Source organism: Pinus tabuliformis, chromosome 1_1, assembly GCF_031772625.1.
Source record: "Pinus tabuliformis cultivar Carrire ecotype Pingquan chromosome 1_1, CPIR1, whole genome shotgun sequence".
NCBI classification, from domain to species: Eukaryota; Viridiplantae; Streptophyta; class Pinopsida; order Pinales; family Pinaceae; genus Pinus; species Pinus tabuliformis.
Window position 1 is genome coordinate 71,510,930 of NC_142297.1, and position 22,769 is coordinate 71,533,698.

The 22,769-nt window shown below is 35.6% G+C and overlaps 1 long non-coding RNA gene across 1 annotated transcript in view; it reads left to right on the top strand.

Annotated features, from left to right (window-relative positions):
* Positions 1-18,380, top strand: part of LOC149211631 (uncharacterized) — a 58,186-nt gene extending 39,806 nt beyond the window's left edge. The window contains exons 4-5 of the long non-coding RNA XR_016250718.1: positions 17,320-17,385; positions 18,061-18,380. This is a non-coding gene — a long non-coding RNA (uncharacterized LOC149211631). The remainder of the gene's footprint in view (positions 1-17,319; positions 17,386-18,060) is intronic.
* Positions 18,381-22,769: the final 4,389 nt, after the last annotated feature.

Consider the following 22,769-nt stretch of genomic DNA (forward strand, 5'->3'; position numbering starts at 1 on the left):
TGGGGCATATGAAGCAAGGGACTGGCACATGTCCCATCCCACAACCACATGCATACAACGCGACCAATAGAGGAGTGCTGGCAGGCACGTGGCCTCTGATCTGCGGCCCTGACCACATGTCTACCATATGACCAGAGAAAAGGGCGGAAGTTGGTCGCGGGCACCTAACTAGTTGTTCGATAAATTGCTCAATTTTCGGGGAAACGTTTGCCACGCCCATGTGAAATTGTCGCCTAGAAGATATGCCAAAGGAGGAAAACGTTTCCAATTTTTCTAGTTTTGTAAATTTGCACGACAAATACACAGAAATGGAGGAGGCCTAACTTGACCATTTTTTAGCCTTTTTGAGCCCTAGAAGAGCCTACACAGGGGTTTTTGGGTGTTATGGACAAAATGGTAGCATTATTTTCGTGATTTGATCATTTTGTGTTGATGTAATTTACATTTTGAGCATATAATAGAAAGGGCCAACATTAGAAGCTGGACCGAGAGATGTCGCCTAGGAAGGGTGAACTCCATCATCAAATTGATGTTTTGTGATGCTACATGTTGTCTATTTTTCTTTGGTTATTTCTGCAAAACTTAATTAAAATTACTAATTTTATGTGCTTTTGCCATTTCAATCCATTTCCCACAAGATATAAACTAGCTTGCAATTTTTTCAAGAAAACTTCAATTTTTTAATTTCATATTAGTGTGGAGTTGGGAGAGTTATAGTTCTAGATAAAAATAAGGCTTCCTCATTTAGAGGTGGACATGTCAAAGATTCAAATAACTCTGCTAAGATCCATGCAACACATATATTTATGTTTTTTTCATTTCAATATAATGTTGGGGGTTTCATGATGTATGGTGATTCCAAGTTAGTGATGTTATGATTGGAAGGATCATTATCTTCTGGAGACAATTTATTGAGATCAATGGTTCCTAGAGTAAAGGATCTTGCATATTATTTTAAAAATATAAAAAATTATCGTATTTGTAGGGAGAATAATGAAGGCATTGATAAGAAGACCAAAGAATCAATACAACTAAATTTAAGGGTAGTTAGTTTCTACATATGTTGTGGTTCTAATCACTTGACTAGTTTCAAACCAATATTAAATTAGGTTGATTATCTATTATATTATCAACTTCCATGAAGAGTGATAATGGGTGGATGGTGTTGCAAGTATAAGTTAACATTGATACAAATTTTTTTTAGGTTTAGTATTAATGAGCTTTCATAGTGGTTACATTAGGTTTTGTGATTTGTAAATCTTAAAAATGATAAAATCTAGATGATGAAATTTATCACTCTCGAAAATGAAGAATCCTTATGAGTTATAATGCCTTTCACCACACTCATAAAGAACATAACCAACTTATAATAATTTATCTTGATTTTTTCCTCTGAAAAAAAAGAACATAACCAACTTGTTATTAAAATTGTTTTTGAAATTAAAGACTCTAAACACAATGAGAAATGAAAAAGTAAAAATAAACCTGTTACACCATCCCAAAATTCTAATGATTATCACAAATACATGTAGCAAAACGTTTACTATAAAAAAAAATTGCGTCACAAAAGCACGTAGCGAAACATTTACTATAAAAAAATTTGCCCCAAGTAATGAAGTGAGGGAGTGGAAAGGAACTCTTGAAAATAAAATAAAAAATAGAATGCTTTCCTTAAAGCCAAGCACACCATCCCAAAATCCTATTGATTATCACAAATGCATGTAGCCAAACATTTAATATAAAAAACTTGTCTCTAGTAATGAAGCGAGGGAGGGAAAGAACTCTTTTACTCATGGTTAGAACACACCAATCCAAATTCTAGTCATCAACACAAATACATACCAATGAGACATTTACTATTAGAAATTTTGGGAACTTTTGAAGTGATAAAGAGTTTAAACTCAACTATGAATACTTAGTACATGTTTATAAAACATAAAGTTAAATAATTTTTATATTTATAAAAATCATATAATAATTTGAAACTTCAAAAAAATATATATTTCATTTTGATAAATATTTATTTATTAAAAATAAAATAAATATATAATGAATAATAAATTTAAAATAAAATTATATGATTAACAAAATTGAAATATTTATTTATTAGGAAAAATGATAATGGATCAATTAAAGTGGATAAGAATATGTGAAAACATATTTGTTTTCTAATTATTAATTATAATTTTATAGTTAAAACATTTCAAATTATGATCTCTCTTCGCTAAAAGCCATCGGAAATGCAATTGGGAAATTTTACTGCAGGTGCCCAGAAACAGAGGAATATGCCAGAACCACCTATGCACGCATCTGTGTGGAAATGGATTTCAGCGCCGGATTCCCAGCTGAAATAAACCTAACAAGTAAAGACTATGTGTGGAACCAGAAGCTTGATTATGAAAGTGTCCTCTTCAGATGTCGATCGTGCTTTGAGACGGGGCATCTAGCCAAAAATTGCCCAAAAGCCTCTGAGAAAAATTTTGCTAGAAAAAACCACCACAGATCTACATGGTGGGAAGGAGCACAAAAAGAACACTACACTGTCATCAAAGAAGAATATTCTAGAGAAAACTCTGAGTCACAAGAAATCAAGGAAGAAGGAAACAACTCTCAAAGCAAGCAAGGAGAAAGCCCGCCCCAACAAATCAACAGTGATGAGGATTTGAATACCAAAGCAGATCTCCTAAACCAAACTTCTCCGATTATAGATCGCGAAGCTATGACACCAATATCCCAAGAACCAGAAGAGATGAAGGAGATGCAAGACAAAGGAAGTTGGAAGACCGTAGAGAAAAGAAAGAAAGCTACAACACCAATCTCGCCAAGAAAGACGAGGAGCCAGACAAGTAAAAATTAAGAAAATTGTAGGTCCGATAGACCAATTTGGTCTCAGTGGACGTTAACCACCATCATCATCATCATCATCATAATCTTGATCATGTGAAAGTTTTTAAGGTGATATAATAATATTATTTATTTATAAAGAAAATTTTTGGGAAAAATCACATAGGAATTCTGTCGAACCAATTAGTGTGGTTCATTATCAAGACTTAGATGAATGGACTGATCTAAGTAAAGAAATAAACACTATAGAGATGCAAATGAATAACTATAGTAGATAAAAAATAAATATTATTTAATACAAGATTGAATGTTAAAATCACCATATTTAATTTAAAATAGAACGTTAAAAGAAATTAGTAAATAAGAAATCAATTAATAAAAAAATAAAATACAACATTATATATATATATATATATATATATATATATATATATATAGATAATGACTATAATTATGAATAAAGGAAATATATAAACATATATAGGAATTCCACACACACACACATATATATATCTACAAATGAAAAAAAGGAAGAAGGGGAATAACCTCTATAATACATATAAAAGAAAGGAAAGTATAGTAAATTATATTTTCTTAGAGATCTCTCTTACCTCATTAGCTTATTGAAGTAATCAATCATATTATTTCATCGGGATACTATGGAGTTGTTAGAGACATGTTTTACCTATACCTTTTTTAGCTTTGAGGGCGAGTTTTACAAGTAGACCTATGGTATTGCCATGGATTCTCCGCTCCCATCAGTTGTAGTGAACTTTTTCATGGAAAATTTCGAATCCAAGGCATTGGCTTCAACTCAATTACGACCTAAGTTTTGTAAGAGGTTCATGGATGATACCTTCCTCATCTGGCCCCATGGTCATGATAAGTTAGATATGTTTCTTTAACATCTAAACAATTAGTCAAGCTCCATCAATTAGTCAAGCTCTTATTTCCAAGAAAGATGATGCTTCCTTCTCTCATCAGGGCTTTAGGGACAAAATCCATACAAAACAATATTTTCATGCCAATTCCCATCATTATCCTGCTCAAAATATGGGGGTTCTCAACATGTTGGCTACTCGTGCTTTTAGGGTTTTTTATGAAGACCACTTGCACAATGAGAAAACTCATTTCCTTAAAGTTTTTGAGAATAATGGTAATAGTAAACATTAATGTCTCAAGGCTTTCTTAATGTGAGCAAAGGTTTGAAAATTAGGAATGAGGCTAGAGAATTGGTTCCCAATTTTCAACTTTCCTTTATCCAAGGGAACATCGACAAGATTGTTAGGATTCTTAAGAAGCATAGGATCTCTTCCACCTCTAGACCCCTTAATACCATTCTTAGCTCCCTAAAATACGTAAAAGACCCGATGGACCCAAAGAACATTAAAGGTGTTTATATAATCACATGCTCATGTGGGATACCCTACATTGAAGAAATTGGCCAATCCATAAATCAAAGGATTCAAGAGCACGCTGCCAATATTAGACATTATAGAACTCGCTCCTTAGCTGTGGCTGAGCATAGTGGGAAGAAAAAACACCACATTTGTTTAGAGGAGTCCAATGTCATTGCAAGGATTGATCACTTCCATGACTGAAAGTTTAGGGAAGTCGTCAAGATTAAGAGAAGGTCAAAAAATCTGAATAGTGATAATGAGTGGAAGATTAGTAGTTGTTGGATCTGTCCCATGTGCCCTGGGTGTTGTTGTTTTTTTTTTTTTTTTTAATTCCTATAACTTTATTTATTTATCTATTTTTAATGATTCTTGTAGCCTTATTTTATTTTATGTTTATTATAGAGATTATTCCACTTATATATATATATATATATATATATATTTTTACTATAATGATAATATATTTTATTTTATTTTATTTTTGTCATTATTTATTTTTGTTGTATTTTATTTTTTCATTAATTATTTTTTAAATGGTTTAACATTTTATTTTGAATTAAATATGGTGATTTTTCTTTAACATTCAATTTGGTATAAAATAATATTTATTTATTTTTATCTTATTTATTTGTATCTCTATAATATTTATTTCCTTATTTAGATCAGTCTATTTATCTAAATTTTAATTATGAATCACACTAAATAATTTTGAATTCTTAAAAAATTAGTATGTGATTTTTCTTAATTTTTTTTAATAAATACTATGGATAACAAAAACATACACTCAAAAATTATTATTCATCTGGTTTAATAAATAAAAAATTTGTATATCAAATAAAAAACCTTCTAGTCATTAAAGATTAGATATTTAAAATTGTTTAAATAACATATAATTATTAAAAGATCTCAAGGATGGAAAGTAATTATACTTTTGCCTGTGATAAGACTTATTAATTGAAACATATTTGTTTATTTAATAATTTAAAAGATTTATTAATTTAAAGATATTTGTTTATTTAATAATTTAAAAAAATTATAAAATTGTTTGTAAATTTTTCTGACAAATTTCACTTAAAATTTAATTTAGTAATTTTTTTGAAGTGCTTTACATTTAATTTTTTTTCTCCTTTACTTATAAACACCTTCTTGCAAATAAATTCCAAAACTAGTTATTTACTTCTCTCACATCTTTGTACAGCCTATTCAGTTCACCACTTCACCTGCACAGGTTGATGCCAGTGAAAACGCTTTGAGACATGAGCGCGTGGTTTATCGTATTGGCCAGTGGAAAACGCGTCGAGACACGGCCTTTGAAAGAGCGCGGTTTACTCTATCGGCCGGTGGAAAACGCGTGGAAAAATGAGCGTTGAAAGAGTGAGCGGTTTATTCTATTGGCCGGTGGAAAACGCGTAGAAACATGACCCCTAAAAAAGCGCTCGGCTTATTCTATTGATCGGTGGGATTATAGATCTCTCAGGGTTTAATTTCTATAAATTTCTCCGCGTACCAAAATTTTCATTCTAAAATTTCTGTGCTTTGAGATTCGTAGAGTCGGTAGCTCAAATCCTTCCTTGCAAGCTGCTTCGGTAGCATTGAACATCCTTCCGATCACCTCCAATTCTATTTTCCAAACTGCAATGGCTCAATCCTCCAGCTCCACTTCTGCTAATTCGGATCACGATGTGTTTATTAGCCATCATGGTCGGGATACAAAGAAAACTCTTGCCAGCTGTCTCTTTAGGTGGCTTCGTTCACATCAGCTGAGAGTCTTTTTAGATCAGCCTGAACTACGACGGGGAGACCATTTCATCGGCCTCTGTTCATGTGGCCATCTTCTCCCCGGGATATGCCAGTTCAAGATGGTGCCTAGATGAGCTGGTCCAGATGTTGGACACAACGAAAGTAGAGAAGCCCATAATTCCAGCCATAATTCCAGTGTTCTACCGCGTGAAGCCTGCCGACCTTAGGCGGACCCGGGGTAAAAAAGGAACGTATGCTGAAGCCCTGGAGACACTGGAAAAGAAGACTGATATTATCCCTGGAACTCGTAAAAGAAAGTTGCGGTACGAGCCCGGCACGATTGAAAAATGGAGAAATGCTCTTTCAGAAGTGGCAGATATAAGCGGTTTTGAGCTGACAGAGTGTAATGGGTGAGAAATCAAACTCCTATCTGGCTATTGTATTATTTTGTGTTACATGTTATAAACCTAGGTTTCCTTTTCTCATTAATCTTATTTATTTTCTTGTGAATAAGCAGAGATGAGGGGGAACTACTAGAGAAGGTGGTTGTTGAGGTGTTAAAAAGGGTGAAAACACTAGCCTTAGACCGGGACGTGCCTGAAAATGCACGAGGTTTGGATGAGAAGGTGACAGCTTTTGAATCTTTTTTATTGCAGCGACAGCAGAACGAAAAACCTCGGATCTTTGGGATCGTGGGTGTTGGAATATTAATTCCAAATGCTGTGCAGCAGCAACAGCTGTTTTACTTTATTCATTTGTCTTTATCTGGCGCCCCACATTTTTCCCCCGATCTGTTAAATCACCGCTATTACCATCTTTTCACCGTTTGCTTGTTTGTGTTCCCAAAGGAGGAGGAAGATCAGATCTGGGCTCTGCGCCATAACAGCTCACCAAACAGCATTAAAGAAGAAGCATGGCCGAGAAGGAAAGTACCAGCCGCAACATTTATCAGTCTTGGGTTTCAGCACAACCGACTCAAGAAATACAGCAAGAAATCAAATCTGTTAATTATGAACAGCAGATATTTCATCAGCAAGTTAAGGCGGTGAAGAACCTTTCCCGCACTATAAATAGAAACAGAAACAGAATTAAAATATATAAGAGAAAGATAGAGAGCAGAGGAGAGCACGCAGCAGCGTGAGTATAGTTTTCTGTTAGTGAATATGGAAACGCAGCACACAGCAGTGTTAAGAGTTTAGCAATATAGCGCAGCAGCGCTGGAATGTAATTTCTGTGTTTTTAAAGAAGAATGTGCAGCAACATGAGCTCACATGAATGAAGCCCTTTTGCACAGCAGTGCATGGATTGAGAAGAGCAGTAGAAGAGGCAGCAGCAGCTGAAGAATCACACAGAGCAGAGGAAAGCATGCAGCAGCGTGAAGAGAAAGAAAAATATTTCCAGAACAGTGAAATGCACAGAAGTGCAGTTTTGTAAGTTTTTTGTATTGCACAGCAGTGCTGAAATTTTCTGAGATAAATGTTTTCTGGAACTGAAGTGTTCCTGTTGTAATCTGTTAGGAAGATCCCTCTACGTGAGGAAGACTTAGTTTTATGTGTTGGTTTACTTTCATAAAAAGAAATTCCTTTCTGTGCGTTTCTGTTTCACCAAAAGTTATTTCGTCAAAATTTTTAGTTGCTGAAACAGCTCGTAACTCAAAAAATACGTGACGTCAAAATTTCCTGTTGCTGAAACACTGTTGCTGAAACACCACGAACAGCAACTGAAAATTTTTTACGTTGCTGAAACACCGTTGCTGAAACACCTGTTTCAGCAACTGTGAAAAAAAAACTGTGTTGCTGAAACACCGTTTCCAGCAAGCGAATTTTTTCTGTTTTTCTGTGTAAAAACAGAGTGCGATTTTTGTCTGTTTGTTATGGGATTTATCAGAAAATTCCAACACATGGTATCAGAGCATTGTTCTGCTCTGTTGAATTTTGTTTTTGGGATTTTAGCAGAAAAATTCCCAATAGTGGTATCAGAGCTAGTCCAGGCTCTTTGAAGTGTCAAAGAAGCTGAAGGAAGATTTCTTGCAGCAGCAACTTCTCCAGCAGTGTGAAGACTCAGCCAAGAAAGGATCCAGGTATTTCTCAGAATAATTTTCTGTGTTGTTGTTGAAAACACAGTCAGGGATTTTAAAAATAGTTAAGAATGGCAAGATCAAAGAAGAAAGCCTCCAGGCCTGTTAAAAATGTGTCCCCCCCCTCTACTAAACTAGAAGGCAATCTGTTTGAAAGCATTGTATTTGAGGTTCCAAAGTTTGATGGAAACTTTGATGTATGGGAAATAAAGATGAGGGCTTTCCTAATGTTTGAAGGGATTGAAGTCTGGGAGTCAGTGATTGATGACAGCAATATGGATAAAGAATCCATGGAGTATGATGCACAAGCAGCAAAGACTATCTTGGATGGTCTCCCTGATTCAGTGAAGAAGAATCTTGGAAAATATACATCAGCAAAGGATATTTGGGACAGACTGCATGACCTTCATGCAAAGGGAGCACTGACCATGACAATGAGTCAAGAAGAACCCATCATAGAAGCTGAGAATGAAAAGCTTGACCTCATCAAGCTTCAAGTAAAAGAAAGGGATGAAGAGCTTGCCAAGCTTAAGAAGGAACTTGATGAAAGCAAGAGGAAACATCATGAAGAAGTCATATCCATGACAAATCAGCTGAATGAAGCAAAGAAGCAGGCAGATGTCTTGTCAAGTCAACTTGAACAAAGACACAAGAGAGTGAACAAACTTGTAGAAGAGATTGGACAGTACAAGGTAGAGGTTTCCTCCCTTAAGTCTGAAATACAAGAAGCTAGAAAGCAGGCACAAGAAGCTGAGAAGAAAATGGAGAGCAGTCAAGCAGAAATCTCCAAAATGAAGTCTGATATTATCTCCCTTAAAATAGTAGCAGCTGAAGCTACTCGTAGCAAGGAAGAAACTGAGGGACAACTAGCAAAGAAAAATAATGAATGTGAAAAGTTAGAAGAAGAGATTGTCCTCCTCAGGAAGAAGGTTGAAGGGATGAACAAGATCATGAAGAGCTCTCAAGCCTTGGATGATATGCTCAGCTATCACAGATCTCCATATGATAAATCAGGACTTGGGTATGTAGGTGAACCCTCAAACAAGTATGAGGATGCCTTAAGCAAAGGAGATGTGAAGAAGCCAGAAAGAGATGGTGATGCTCCTAGTTCCAGCAAAGGCAAGGAGAAAAATGAAGGCTGCAATAGAAGAAATCCTGCTCCAAGCAGAAAATCAGCTCCAAGAAGAAATGTAGCTGATGGCAAAAAGGCAAGAGGCAATGGTGATCATCAAAGGATTTCAAGGCAGCAAGGCTTCAGAAGTACATCAAGGAAAACTCCATCTCCCAGGTACCAAAGTTCATTTTTTGGTTATTGTTATGCTTGTTCAAACTTTGGTCATATGGCAAAAGACTGTAGAGCATTTCATGGAGATAAATGTTGTGGTCTCCGAAAATCTCCAAGAAATAATTTCATAAGAAGAAATCATGAATTCTTATTCATGAACAATGTTGAATGTTTCAAGTGTCATAACATTGGGCATATGGCACGAGATTGTAACTTGACATGGGCTCTTACACAAGCTAGACCCATGCAAAAGAAGAAAGTTAAACAAGTATGGAGAAGGAAGGAAATACAGTCTGAAAGTCTCTTGAACTCCCCAGTGGATCTAAATTTCTTTTGAGAAGATTCTGCTGAAGGAAGATAAAGCATACACTAAAGGGGAGCTTGTAATTTTTGTTGTTGAACTGTCTTAACAGTCACTCTTTGATGAAGACCTTTTCATAAGAGAAAGATATGAAGTTAAATCTGCCATAGAAGCAGAGAAGAAAAGTATGCAAAGCAAGAAGACCCTCACAGCAGTGGGAAGACAGAACACAAAACAGCAGTTTGGAAATTTTTGTTATGGAGCACATGCATTGAAATGCATAAGCAATGGAAGGTAGTTTCCTTCTATGTAATGTGAGAGAACATACTCACAACAGAGTGAGTACAATACACAGCAGTAAAAACATGTAATGTTTTTCTTCATATGCAATGCAACATGCAAAGAAATGCATAAAGAAAAACAAGGAAAGCAGATTTTTAATGCACATGGGTGAATGAAAATGTGAGTGGCAGCAGAAAGCCAAAGGAATTGCACAGCAGTGCATTGTGTAATTAAAAAAATGAAGCTGAAGATTGTGTGAAGCAAGGGTGTAAAAAGAAAAGGCAGCAGCCTGTGTTATTTTTTTGTGGAGAATGAAGTGCCAAGAGTATGGGCACACAGCAGTATGATGAAACAAAAGGCAGCGACAATGCAAATTGCAGAGGCAACGCAGCAGCAAATAAAAACCCAGGGATGACAGATTCTATGGTTATGGGTATGGACAGAAGTGCATAAGAAAATGCAGCAGCATGAAATTTTTTGTTGAAGAAATGAAAGGTAATGGCACAGCAGCAGTGCGAGTGTAATCAATGAAGGGGAGCACGCAGTGCGTATTTTTTTTGTTAAATGTGAAAGGAATGCGCAGCAGCGCAAGAGCAATTTGAGAAGTTATTTTATGCACAACAGTGCAGTGATAGAAACAGTGCTGAAACAGCAGTGCTGAAACAGAGTGCTGAGACAGAGTGCTGAAACAGCAGTGCTGAGATAGGGTTGCTGAGATAAAGTTTTGTAATGGAATATGCAGCAGCATAAATGTATTGAAAGTTTTACACACAGCAGTGTAATGTTTTTCAGGAGAAGACAGAGTCTGTAATGAATAGCAGTGTAGTGCATATTGCACCCTGAGTGCCATTGTGAAGAGCAATGCGAATGAAGATATTTTCACACACAGCAGTGTAAAATATCAGGCAGACACAGTAGTGTCAATTTGGACAGATTGAAGTGCCTCTGAAGCAGGCATGTTGAAATCCCTCTGTTAAGAGGAAGATGCTCTCGCTGTGTTTTGGAGCAGCAATGCATTCTACAGGCGTGTTTCAGCAACTGTCTGCCAGATGCTGAAACACGTGTTTCAGCAACAGCCTGTGTGGCTGAAACTGTAATTTTCTGAGATAACAGAAATTGGTTGTGGAACTGAAGCGTTCCTTGGTGAATCCCTCTGTTGAGAGGAAGATGCTTTTCAGCATAGTCCTTGGTGAATCCCTCTGTTGAGAGGAAGATGCTTTTCAGCATAGTCACAGGTGAATCCCTCTGGCAAGAGGAAGGTGCTCTTCAGCACATTGTTATGGTGAACCCCTCTGTCATGAGGAAGGTGCTCTTAAGCACAGTCTTAGGTAAATCCCTCTATTAAGAGGAAGACAATTTTAATTGGTTGTGGAACTGCATCAAAAGCAGTTGGTGAATTCCTCTATGTGAGGAAGTGTCTGGGTATGATTGAACGCCCAGCAGTTGAAATTAAAAGGGGAGTGTTGGAATATTAATTCCAAATGCTGTGCAGCAGCAACAACTGTTTTACTTTATTCATTTGTCTTTATCCGGCGCCCCACATTTTCCCCCCGATCTGTTAAATCACCGCTATTACCATCTTTTCACCGTTTGCTTGTTTGTGTTCCCAAAGGAGGAGGAAGATCAGATCTGGGCTCTGCGCCATAACAGCTCACCAAACAGCATTAAAGAAGAAGCATGGCCGAGAAGGAAAGTACCAGCCGCAACACTTATCAGTCTTGGGTTTCAGCGCAACCGACTCAAGAAATACAGCAAGAAATCAAATCTGTTAATTATGAACAACAGATATTTCATCAGCAAGTTAAGGCGGTGAAGAACCTTTCCCGCACTATAAATAGAAACAGAAACAGAATTAAAATACATAAGAGAAAGATAGAGAGCAGAGGAGAGCACGCAGCAGCGTGAGTATAGTTTTCTGTTAGTGAATATGGAAACGCAGCACACAGCAGTGTTAAGAGTTTAGCAATATAGCGCAGCAGCGATGGAATGTAATTTCTGTGTTTTTAAAGAAGAATGTGCAGCAACATGAGCTCACATGAATGAAGCCCTTTTGCACAGTAGTGCATGGATTGAAAAGAAGTAGAAGTAGTTAGTAGAAGAGGCAGCAGCAGCTGAAGAATCACACAGAGCATAGGAAAGCACGCAGCAGCGTGAAGAGGAAGAAAAATATTTCCAGAACAGTGAAATGCACAAAGTGCAGTTTTGTAAGTTTTTTTTGTATTGCACAGCAGTGCTGAAATTTTCTGAGATAAATGTTTTCTGGAACTGAAGTGTTCCTGTTGTAATCTGTTAGGAAGATCCCTCTACGTGAGGAAGACTTAGTTTTATGTGTTGGTTTACTTTCATAAAAAGAAATTCCTTTCTGTGCGTTTCTGTTTCACCAAAAGTTATTTCGTCAAAATTTTTAGTTGCTGAAACAGCGCGTAACTCAAAAAAATACGTGACGTCAAAATTTCCTGTTGTTGAAACACTGTTGCTGAAACACCACGAACAGCAACTGAAAAATTTTTACGTTGCTGAAACACCGTTGCTGAAACACCTGTTTCAGCAACTGTGAAAAAAAAACTGTGTTGCTGAAACACCGTTTCCAGCAAGCGAATTTTTTCTGTTTTTCTGTGTAAAAACAGAGTGCGATTTTTGTCTGTTTGTTATGGGATTTATCAGAAAATTCCAACACATGGTATCAGAGCATTGTTCTGCTCTGTTGAATTTTGTTTTTGGGATTTTAGCAGAAAAATTCCCAATAGTGGGGTTAGGTGGTATAGGGAAGACCACGTTAGCAACCGAATTCTTCAATAGGAAAAAGTCAGATTATAGTGGATCCTGTTTCCTCTCTAATTTTAAAGATGCTGTAGGTAATCATTTAATTCTGCTGCAGAAAAAACTTCTTCGGATGTTGAAAGTAACAGATGTGCAAATAAAAAAAGTTAAGGATGATGCTGAAGGTACAGCGTTGATCAGGAAGCATCTCTCATCATATAAAGCCTTAGTAGTTATAGATGATGTAGATAATAAAGATCAGGTTGATAAACTTTTGCCACGTCAGAGTGTAATTCACCCTGACAGCTTAATATTGATTACATCTAGGAACAGACAGGTTCTCATAAACTCAAATGTAGAAGAGGAGTCCATATATACCCTAACCGGCCTTAATGAAGAACATTCCCTTGAGCTTTTCTGTTCCCATTCCTTCAACCAGTCCTATCCACCTCAAGGATTTGAAAATTTGGTAAATAAGTTCGTAGAAGCCTGTGGTGGTCTGCCTTTGTCTTTAAAGGTATTTGGGGCACGTCTAAGAGGAAAAGACAAACATGTCTGGGAAGAAGAATTGAATAAACCGCTACCCAGTGGAATAAAACAAATACTTCAAATCAGTTATAACGATCTGGAGGAGGAGGAAAAAGAGATATTCTTGGATACTGCCTGCTTTTTCATAGGAGAAGACAGGGATAGGGTTATAAGAATAGTGGGGGAGAGTGGGTTTCAAAATATAGTGGACAGATCTCTAGTAGACGTGGATCGTGAAAAAAGGATAAAAATGCACGATCACGTCATAGACGTGGCAAGAGAACTTGCCAAAGGTCCAGGATTGCCGCGTCGGCTGTGGCGTTGGACAAAGAAGGACAATGATGATTTGTCACGGAAATCACGGGTAAGTGTTAAACCATTCGATCCTCTGAATTTTCAATTGTTTTCTGTTTTCTAAATTCTCCATCATTTTGCAAAAGGAATGGGTAATAGCTGTCATGTTTCCACAATGGACAGATGACAGACGTGCGAGGAGTTAGAATAGTTTATGGTGAAGATGAAGACGGTGAATACACTGAAGTAGATGACCGTATTCGTATGAGGAGTTTGCAATTTCTTGACGCCGAATGTGATCTCATGGAACGCATTTTGACAAAGGTGTCTTCTCCAAATCTCAAATGGCTGCGCTGGACCTCGCATACATGGACTACTCATTCCCTGCCTCCCTCGATTCCTATGAAAAATTTAAGGGTTCTGCAAATTGTAGGGTACAAGTTGAAAAGATTGTGGGAAGAGGAATTGGAGGTAAATTAGGATTTTTGAATTAAAGTTGACACTTTATGAATTAAAGTTTGTGTTTACTAGCTATTGATATTGTAGCACATGGTATATGTTCTCAGGGTTTCTTTTAATGAGAAAGATGATATTTTTATATTTTTTCTGAACATTTTGCAGCCACCTTTACAGTTGAGGGAGTTGGAGATTGAGGCTCCCCTCTCGGACATTCCAAAGTCTATAAGGCAGCTAAACCACCTAGAACGGATTGTTATTAGTTATGACCGGAATGAATATGTCCCTATCACAGAATTGCCAGAAGAATTCTGTTTTCTGCGGTCGTTGAAAGTACTGGTGTTGGAGGGATGGAAAAGAATGAAGGCATTGCCGAACTGCTTCGGTAATTTAACCGAACTCCAACACATCCAGCTGAATTATTGCACAGCTTTGGATCGCCTGCCAGAATCTTTTGGTAAATTAACCAAACTCCAACACCTTCAGCTGTCTAGATGCCACGATTTGAAGAGCCTGCCAGAATCTTTTGGTGAATTAACTAATCTCCAGCACGTCGACCTGTTTGAGTGCTGGACTTTGGAGAGACTGCCAGATTCTTTTTGTAAATTAATTAAACTCCAGCATCTTGATTTGGGGAGGTGCTTTAAATTAAGCTTGCAAAGAGAAACTCTAGGAAATATAAGTACGCTTAAGTACATAGATCTCAGTGGCTGTGGAGAGATTGAAGTACTCCCTTCACAAGTGGCACATCAGAGGTCCCTTGAACAGTTACTTTTGATTGGTACAAATTTGAAAGAATTGCCCAGTGCAATTGGAGAGCTCAGCTGTATGGAAGTTCTGCATCTAGGAGGATGGCCTTTGCTGGACGTGCTGCCGTCTTCACTATATCACTTGAAGAACTTGAAGGAATTGTTTATATACGACTGCAAAAAATTGAAACGTTTGCCGCCTTTGCTAGGCGACTTGAGTAACTTGAATGAATTAGTAATAGTAAGCTGCTATCACTTGAACGCGTTGCCGACTTCTATTGGACGGTTGACTCAGTTGACTGAGTTGAAAGTATTGTGGTGTCCGTTGATACGCGAACTGCCGTTGAAGGAGGAGATCGTCATAGGAAAAAGGGGAACTTTGAATGATTCTCAGATACTTCCGCGGCTCCAAAAGTTAGAAGTTTCAGACAGGGATATCAGAGGTATCATTTGCTGAAAGGGTTTGCTGCAACCTCCGACATCTTTCAATAGAGAGCTGCAATAATCTGGTGGAGGTTGGAAAATTGCCAAATACACTCATACATCTATCATTTAGTGGGTGTCATAATTTGAGCAGAATAGATCAAATTCATGGTCCTGCAAAACTTCAATACCTGAACATTAGGGATTGCATAAAATTGGAGGAGTTGCCCAGTATTCAAACATTGATATCTCTTAGGTCGTTGGATGCAACTGGATGTGTGAAGTTGAAAAGCATACGGGGATTGGGGCAGTTGACAGAGCTTAAATCCCTAGAGGTTGCAAGTTGTTCGGAGTTGGAGGAGCTGGAGGGCATCCAACACTGCATACGTCTGGGTAAGTTGAATGCAACAAGATGTGTGAAGTTGAAGAACCTAAGGGGATTGGGGAAGCTGAAAATGCTTAGTGAACTATTCATTCATGGGTGTTCCGACTTAGAAGAGGTGGAAGGCATTGAAAGGTGTTCCGACTTAGAAGAGGTGGAACGCATCCCAGGTTGTAACTCGTTGCTTAAGATTGTTGCTAGCGAATGTCCCAAACTGCAGTTGGATGCGGGAGTAAAGGAGCAACTGCGCCAACGTTGTTGGTGGGCGCAATTTTGAGTGACACGGTTAATTAATTAATTAACCGAGGGGTTCGGTCCTTGCACAACATTTTCATGGCTGTTGGAGGTACTATTATGTGTTTTTTATTTTTATTGACTTGTATCAATGTATTGATAATTAGTGTTTTAATAGCCGTAAGTAATTACTTTTTTCATGGTTTTATTTAACTAACAAATTTAATTAAATATTTTAAAAAAATTATATGTGAAGTTGAAGAACATAAGGGGATTGGGGCAGCTGGAAAAGCTTGAAGAACTATACATTAAAGGGTGTTCCGACTTAGAGGAGGTGGAAGGCATCCAACATTGTAACGACGTTGTTTAAGATTGGTGCTAGAGAATGTCCCAAACTGCAGTTGGATGCCGGGGTAGAGGAGCAACTGTGCCAACGTTGTTGTACAGATCATTTTATAAATAGTAAGTTGTTATTTGAGTGGCACGGTTAATTAATTAATTAACCGAGGGGCTCGCTCCTTCCTCGACATTTTCATGGGTCTTTAAGTTACTATTATGTGTTTTTTTATTTTTATTTGAGTTGTACCAATGTATTGATAATTAGTGTTTTAAGAGCGGTGAGTAATTACTTTTTTATTTAATTAATAAATTTAGTTAAATATTTTATTAAAAGGAATAATCATTAAGGAATTTAGACTTCTGTGATCCATAACGTTGTTTAGATAATCTTTGGCAAAATCACATAACCAATCTTTTGTCTACGGGTTTCGAACCAACCAGTGTGTTCATCGTCAGGACAAGTTGAAGAACTAACTTGGCTGAGCGTGATTAAATAGAGTGTGCAGAGACTCCAATGGCTATAATGCCAACAACTAATTTTGACCAAAGGTCTTAGTCAAATCACTAATTATATTATTAATAGGTCATCCATGTTAGTTCTTCAACTTGTCGTGACGATGAACCACACTGGTTGGTTCGAAAAGCATCGACAAAAAATTGATTATGTGATTTTGCCGAAAATTATCTAAAGGAATAATCATATTTAAATTAACATTTTGAAAAATTAAAATTGTATTAGTTAGCGTTCCCTCTGGAAAAACACTTTGCTCCAGCCTACGTGTCATTATTGTGCACCATTACATGATATGTTAAACGATTGAACCGTTCGATTATGCTGAGCAACTCCATAACCGCCTTACGAGCACAAATTTGATTAGTCTTGGCTTCGCTTGGGCTTCGGGTCATCAATTGAAGGCTGGGAAAAACTATGAGCTCTCTATCACAATACTTGGACCGCAATTCTTTTGATGGGCTGAAATCCAAATTGCAGTCAATAGCAAAAACTCTCAGTGAAAGACGCCGGGCAGTTTTGAAGTAGTGAAAGACGCCATGCAGTTTTGATGGAGATAAAATGACCAACAGCAACGCAGGCAATTCTGATGGCAAGTTTTATATTTTGGAGAATTCCTTTCTTAAGAAAATGGCAGTGAGATAAAATGTTTGTTACAACAATGCAGAGCAATTTAGGCGAAAAACTAATATTTTACTTTAACTGTTATTTCAGAGAAACAAAATGCGGACCTTTCGCTTTAACCTTCTTCAATCAATATCTTTGTTCAGGGCATTGATGGTAATTTTTCTTTATTTTATTTCCTAATTTCTTCTTTCTTTAAAAGTCCTTTCTTGCTTCAAGGTTTGCTTTCAAAAAATTAATATGTAAATGCTTATTCCAACATGCAAAACAACCAAACAAAAGGCCGATCTTTCACTTTAAGCAGCGAAGTGCATTTTAGACATTTCAACCAAACAAAAGGCTGATATTTCACTTTAACCGTCTCGAATCAGTATGTTTGTACCTGGGGTTGGTGGTTTCTTCTCAAAACGTAGTTTCTTGCTTCAACCATTGCTTTCATAAAATTAATACAAAAATTTTAATGCTTTGTATTTTCAGAAATTAATACATGTACTGTTGGTGTACTCCCAGTTGGATGAACAGTCTGATAAATTTTCCTTATATGTTTTAGGAATATAATGCTAAATGAATGATCTGTTATTTTTATTTTATTTTATTCAGGGTTTTGAAGTGTGGTGAATGATTATTTTCCTTAATAGATTTTATAAACTAAATAAATACAGTCATGTGGTGAATGATTATTTTCCTTAATAGGTTTTATAAACTAAATAAATACAGTCATATGAACTCATGTCAGATCACAGAAGGGATTTTCTCAGGAAAAACCAAACTTATGCATGGAATTAAAATGAAGTCATTCCTTTATTTATCTCCGTTGTCTTTATGCCACAGGTGACAAAGCGAGGAGTCAAGGTTACTTTCTGTACTGGTCAGACTTGTGATTGCAGGTCCAACTGATCCTCACCAATTCAGACCTGTGATTAATTTCGGAATGTATAGCAATAGATCAATCCACCAATCAGTGAATGCTTCGTCATATAAGTTGTGGATTTAGGGAAACTCTCTTTAATAATGTATCACAAGTACTGTTTCGTTCTGTTGCTTGCCCTATGGTTCTCAAGGCCGAAACAGGTTCTGGCGTAAAGCCACTACATACCTGCAAAGCCACTAAGAGATTGGTATGGATAGATTTTTTAATTCTCGGTTTTTGTTATATTGCGAAATATAAATCTCCTGTTGAATGAGGGTTTTTTAAAATATTTTTGAAAACATGCGGAGTAGATTTAGAGATTGGAATGGCTGGATTTGGATTTTTTAATTTTTGGAAATATAAACCTCCTCATAGAATGAGGTTTTTTTTTTTAATATTTTTGGAAACCTGCATAGTTGATTAAGAGATTGGAATGGATAGATTTCACATACAAAGCGACTAAGAGATTGGAATGGATAGATTTTTTAATTCTTGGTTTTTGTTATATTGGACACGCCTAAAATATAAACCTTCTCATAGAATGAGGGGTTTTTTTAATATTTTTGGAAACACGCAGAGTCGATTAAGAGATTGGAATGGATGGATTTGATTTTTTTAATTCTCCGTTTTTGTTATATTGGGCCTGCCTACAATGTTTAAATGGGAAATATAAACCTCCTCATAGAATGAAGGTTTTTTTTTTTTGAATATTTACCCACACCCACACATGCAAAGCGATTAAGAGATTGGAATGGATGGATTTTTGGTTTTTGTTATATTGGACATGCCTATAACTTTTAAATGGGAAATATAAATCTTCTCATAGAATGAGGCTTTTTTTTAATATTTTTGGAAAATCAGAAAAAATGTGTGAGAGAAATTAAGAATTTAGAATTTTACCATATTTAACACTAAGATTAATGTGTAACATTTATTTTGACCATACAATTTTGGGGTAGAAAGTTTCAAATGTTTTTTTTTTCAATTGCATTTGTGTTTTAATGCAGGAGGGAAATTGGAATGGATGGATTTTTTAATTTTCGGTTTTGTTATATTGGACACCTCCTCATAGAATGAAGGGTTTTTTTGAATATTTTTGGAAAATCAGGAAAAGAATGTTTGAGAGAAATTAAGAATTAAGAATTTTACCATATTTAACATTAAGATTAATGTGTAACATGTTTGAGAGAAATTAAGAATTAAGAATTTTACCATATTTAACACTAATATTAATGTGTAACAGTTATTTTGACCATAAAATTTTAGAGTAGAAAGTTTTAAATGATTTCTTTTCAATTACATTTGTGTTTTAATGTAGGAGGGAAATTGGAATGGATTGATTTTTTAATTCTCGATTTTTGTTATATTGGACATGCCTACAACGTTTAAATGGGAAATATAAACCTCCTCATGGAATGAAGGATTTTTTTTTAATGTTTTTGGAAAATCAGAAAAAAAAAATGTTAGAGAGAAATTAAGAATTAAGAATTTTACCATATTTAACACTAAGATTAATGTGTAACAGTTATTTTGACCATAAAAATTTAGAGTAGAAATGTGGAGATGTTATTAATTAAGATTGTGTAAAGTTCTGTCATATGGGACAATTATTCCGGTCATGACTCTTACTCTCAACTCTTTTTTCTTCGAATTTATAAGGACTAAACCCTACGCAACCAACTTATAAGACTAACCAATAATCTAATAAAAACTAAACCCTACACAACCAGCGTATAAGAAAGAACTAAACCCTACACAACCAGCGTATAAGAAAGAACTAAACCCTACACAACCAACTTATAAGACTAACCAATAATCTAATAAAAACTAAACCCTACACAACCAACTTATAAGACTATACGTACTTTTAGTTAGTAAACCATCAAAAAACTCTTACTCTCAACTCCTTTTTCTTCGAATTTAAACCAATAATGTAATAAGAACTAAACCCTAAACCCTACGCAACCAACTTATAAGAAATGCTTGGACTTAGTTGCAAATAAACCAAACCACCCTACTTACTCCAGATTAAGAAGGCATACTTCGATACTTGCTTTGCGGAAACAAACGTTGAATTTCTATTAGTATAAGTTAAAATTAGGCCTCCTAAGTTCTAGTGAAATCCAAAACTTATTCTTGGTTCAAGACATGAGGGAGTTAACTATTGGTGAACGTGGTTGCAAGCAAAAAAAAATATTGACAGAAATGGCAATACGGAGCACAAAAAGTCAAAATGGTGGCAACCCTGAATTTCTTGCAAAAATCAAGACACATGCAAGTTTCTTGTACATGCAAGTTACCTAAGCAATAATATTAAAAAAATGGCATTGCTAAGTACAAAAAATTAAAATGGTGGTAAATTGAAAAAAAGAAAGAAAATTAAATTATTTTAACTTTCACTAGGCTAAAGATAGTTTATGGGACAAATTGTGTTTTTCATATTATCCCAAGAATTATGGGACAAATTGTTTTTTTCATATTATCCCGAGAATTAGTTGGGTTGTCTTTGAAGGCTTCACATTCTAGATGTATTTATCACTTGGGCATTCATATGTAGTTTTTTTATGCGTATATACCGAGCCATATCTCTTGTTACTATTTTAAACTGACATGGCTTCACATTCTAGATGTATTTATCACTTGGTCATTCATAGGTAGTTTTTTTATACGAATATACGAGTCAGAACTCTTGTTACATCTCTTGTTACTATTTTAAACTGACATGGCTTCACATTCTAGATGTATTTATCACTTGGTCATTCATAGGTAGTTTTTTTATACGAATATACGAGTCAGAACTCTTGTTACTATTTTAAACTGATATACCAAGCCGACCCATTTTTAAATTACTTCATTTTATAAATATTCATTCTAATATTTTATAAATATTTATAGGCTGGAGGTTTATTCATGTAGGGTAATTAAACACCATACTGGAATAAGAGATCCTAGAGAAGATATTATTCGCTCTTCATGTAAGTCTACTCAAATTATCATTTTATTTTCTTTTCGAAGCATGAAATTCAAAAGAGTTTGAAGGAGTATAGATTCAAAAGAGTTTGAAGGAGTATAAATGTGTGACATAGTGTGCTCTGTCACACGAAAAGATTGAATTTCTTGTAAATGAATGGAAGGAGGAAAGAATATATGGGCAAACTGAGCTGCCCAGGTAGACAAGATAAAATAGCAATATGTACTTAGACAAGATAAAATAGCAATATAAAGATTGAATTTCTTGTAAATGAATGGGAGGAGGAAAGAATATATGGGCACACTGAGCTGCCCTACACGTAGACAAGATAAAATAGCAATATGTTACAGTGAAAAATGATAAAGATGATAAAATAGCAAGATATAGAAAAAATAACAATATATTACAACAAAAAATGATAAAGATAATAATTATGTTTTTGTTGAGAAATATAGTAGTTACAACAAAAAATGATAAAGATAATAATTATGTTTTTGTTGAGAAATATAATAGTTAGTTATACCGCACCCCTAGTTTAAATATAATTATTTTTTCAAAAAAATCTTAAATAATAATTTTAATAATTTTTACTTCATTTAAAAACAAAATAGTTTACCATTAAATTGTTAGATTTTTAATTATATTTTAAAATTTTGGAAACAAAACCATAATTTATATAATTTTCTTTTAAATTTTTAAAAAGTAATAATTATGAAAAAAATTGAAATATAATTGAAGAGATGATTATTCAATTCCTTATTAACACTAGAACTAACTGCTACATGATTCAATGTTGCATTTTTGCATGGACTAGTGTGCATTTCATCCATGCAAAATAAACTAGATGGATAGGTGGTTTATAATATTTGAGAAACTCATCCACAATAACAAGGAGGTTCCATTTTATTTTCTGTTTAAAATATGGATTGAGTTTATTATGGGTTGACATGTAAATTACTTAACATCAACAAATTTTAGGGGGTTGGTTTGGATTTCAAGCAAAGGTGAAGAGTAACTCTGATCCAGATTTAAATAGGAACACAACAAATTACAGAGATAACCATAAACACAAAGATGCAGCGGAAATAATACTTCATTTTATTAATGTAAAATACTGAGATATGCTTACAAACAGAAAATGGAAGTAAACATCTAAGGCGATGGTAGCTTATCTCTGAGAAGAGACGTGGTGGCTACATGCTTCTGAACTGTGTTACAATGAGGCTCCAAGGCCTATTTATTGTTGAGAAACAATGTAAAACCCTTAACATCCAAAAACTTAACCCTAGAAGATGAAACGCCAAATTGTGGACCCCGTTTGGGTAAATTGGTACATCAATTTCCCAGGGTCGTAACTTTGGTGCACCCGATATCCATTTGACGCGTATACTAGCTCATTAGAAAGATATATCCGAAAACTATCACTTTGGGAAGATCAACATGCTCTCAGATTTCCCAAAAAACGTCGTTTAGGGCCTCAAAACAGCTCCGGAAGTTCAGGACCCGAAAAACTGCTAAAATAGTAAACTGTGCTACAATTTAGGAAACTGAAAAACTGAAAGAGACAGTTATGGGGGTCCAAATGGGATAGATGGGTGGCCACCCACATCCACCTGGATCATTCCTTAGGAAGCAATGGTCCCCATTGCGTTGAGTTCC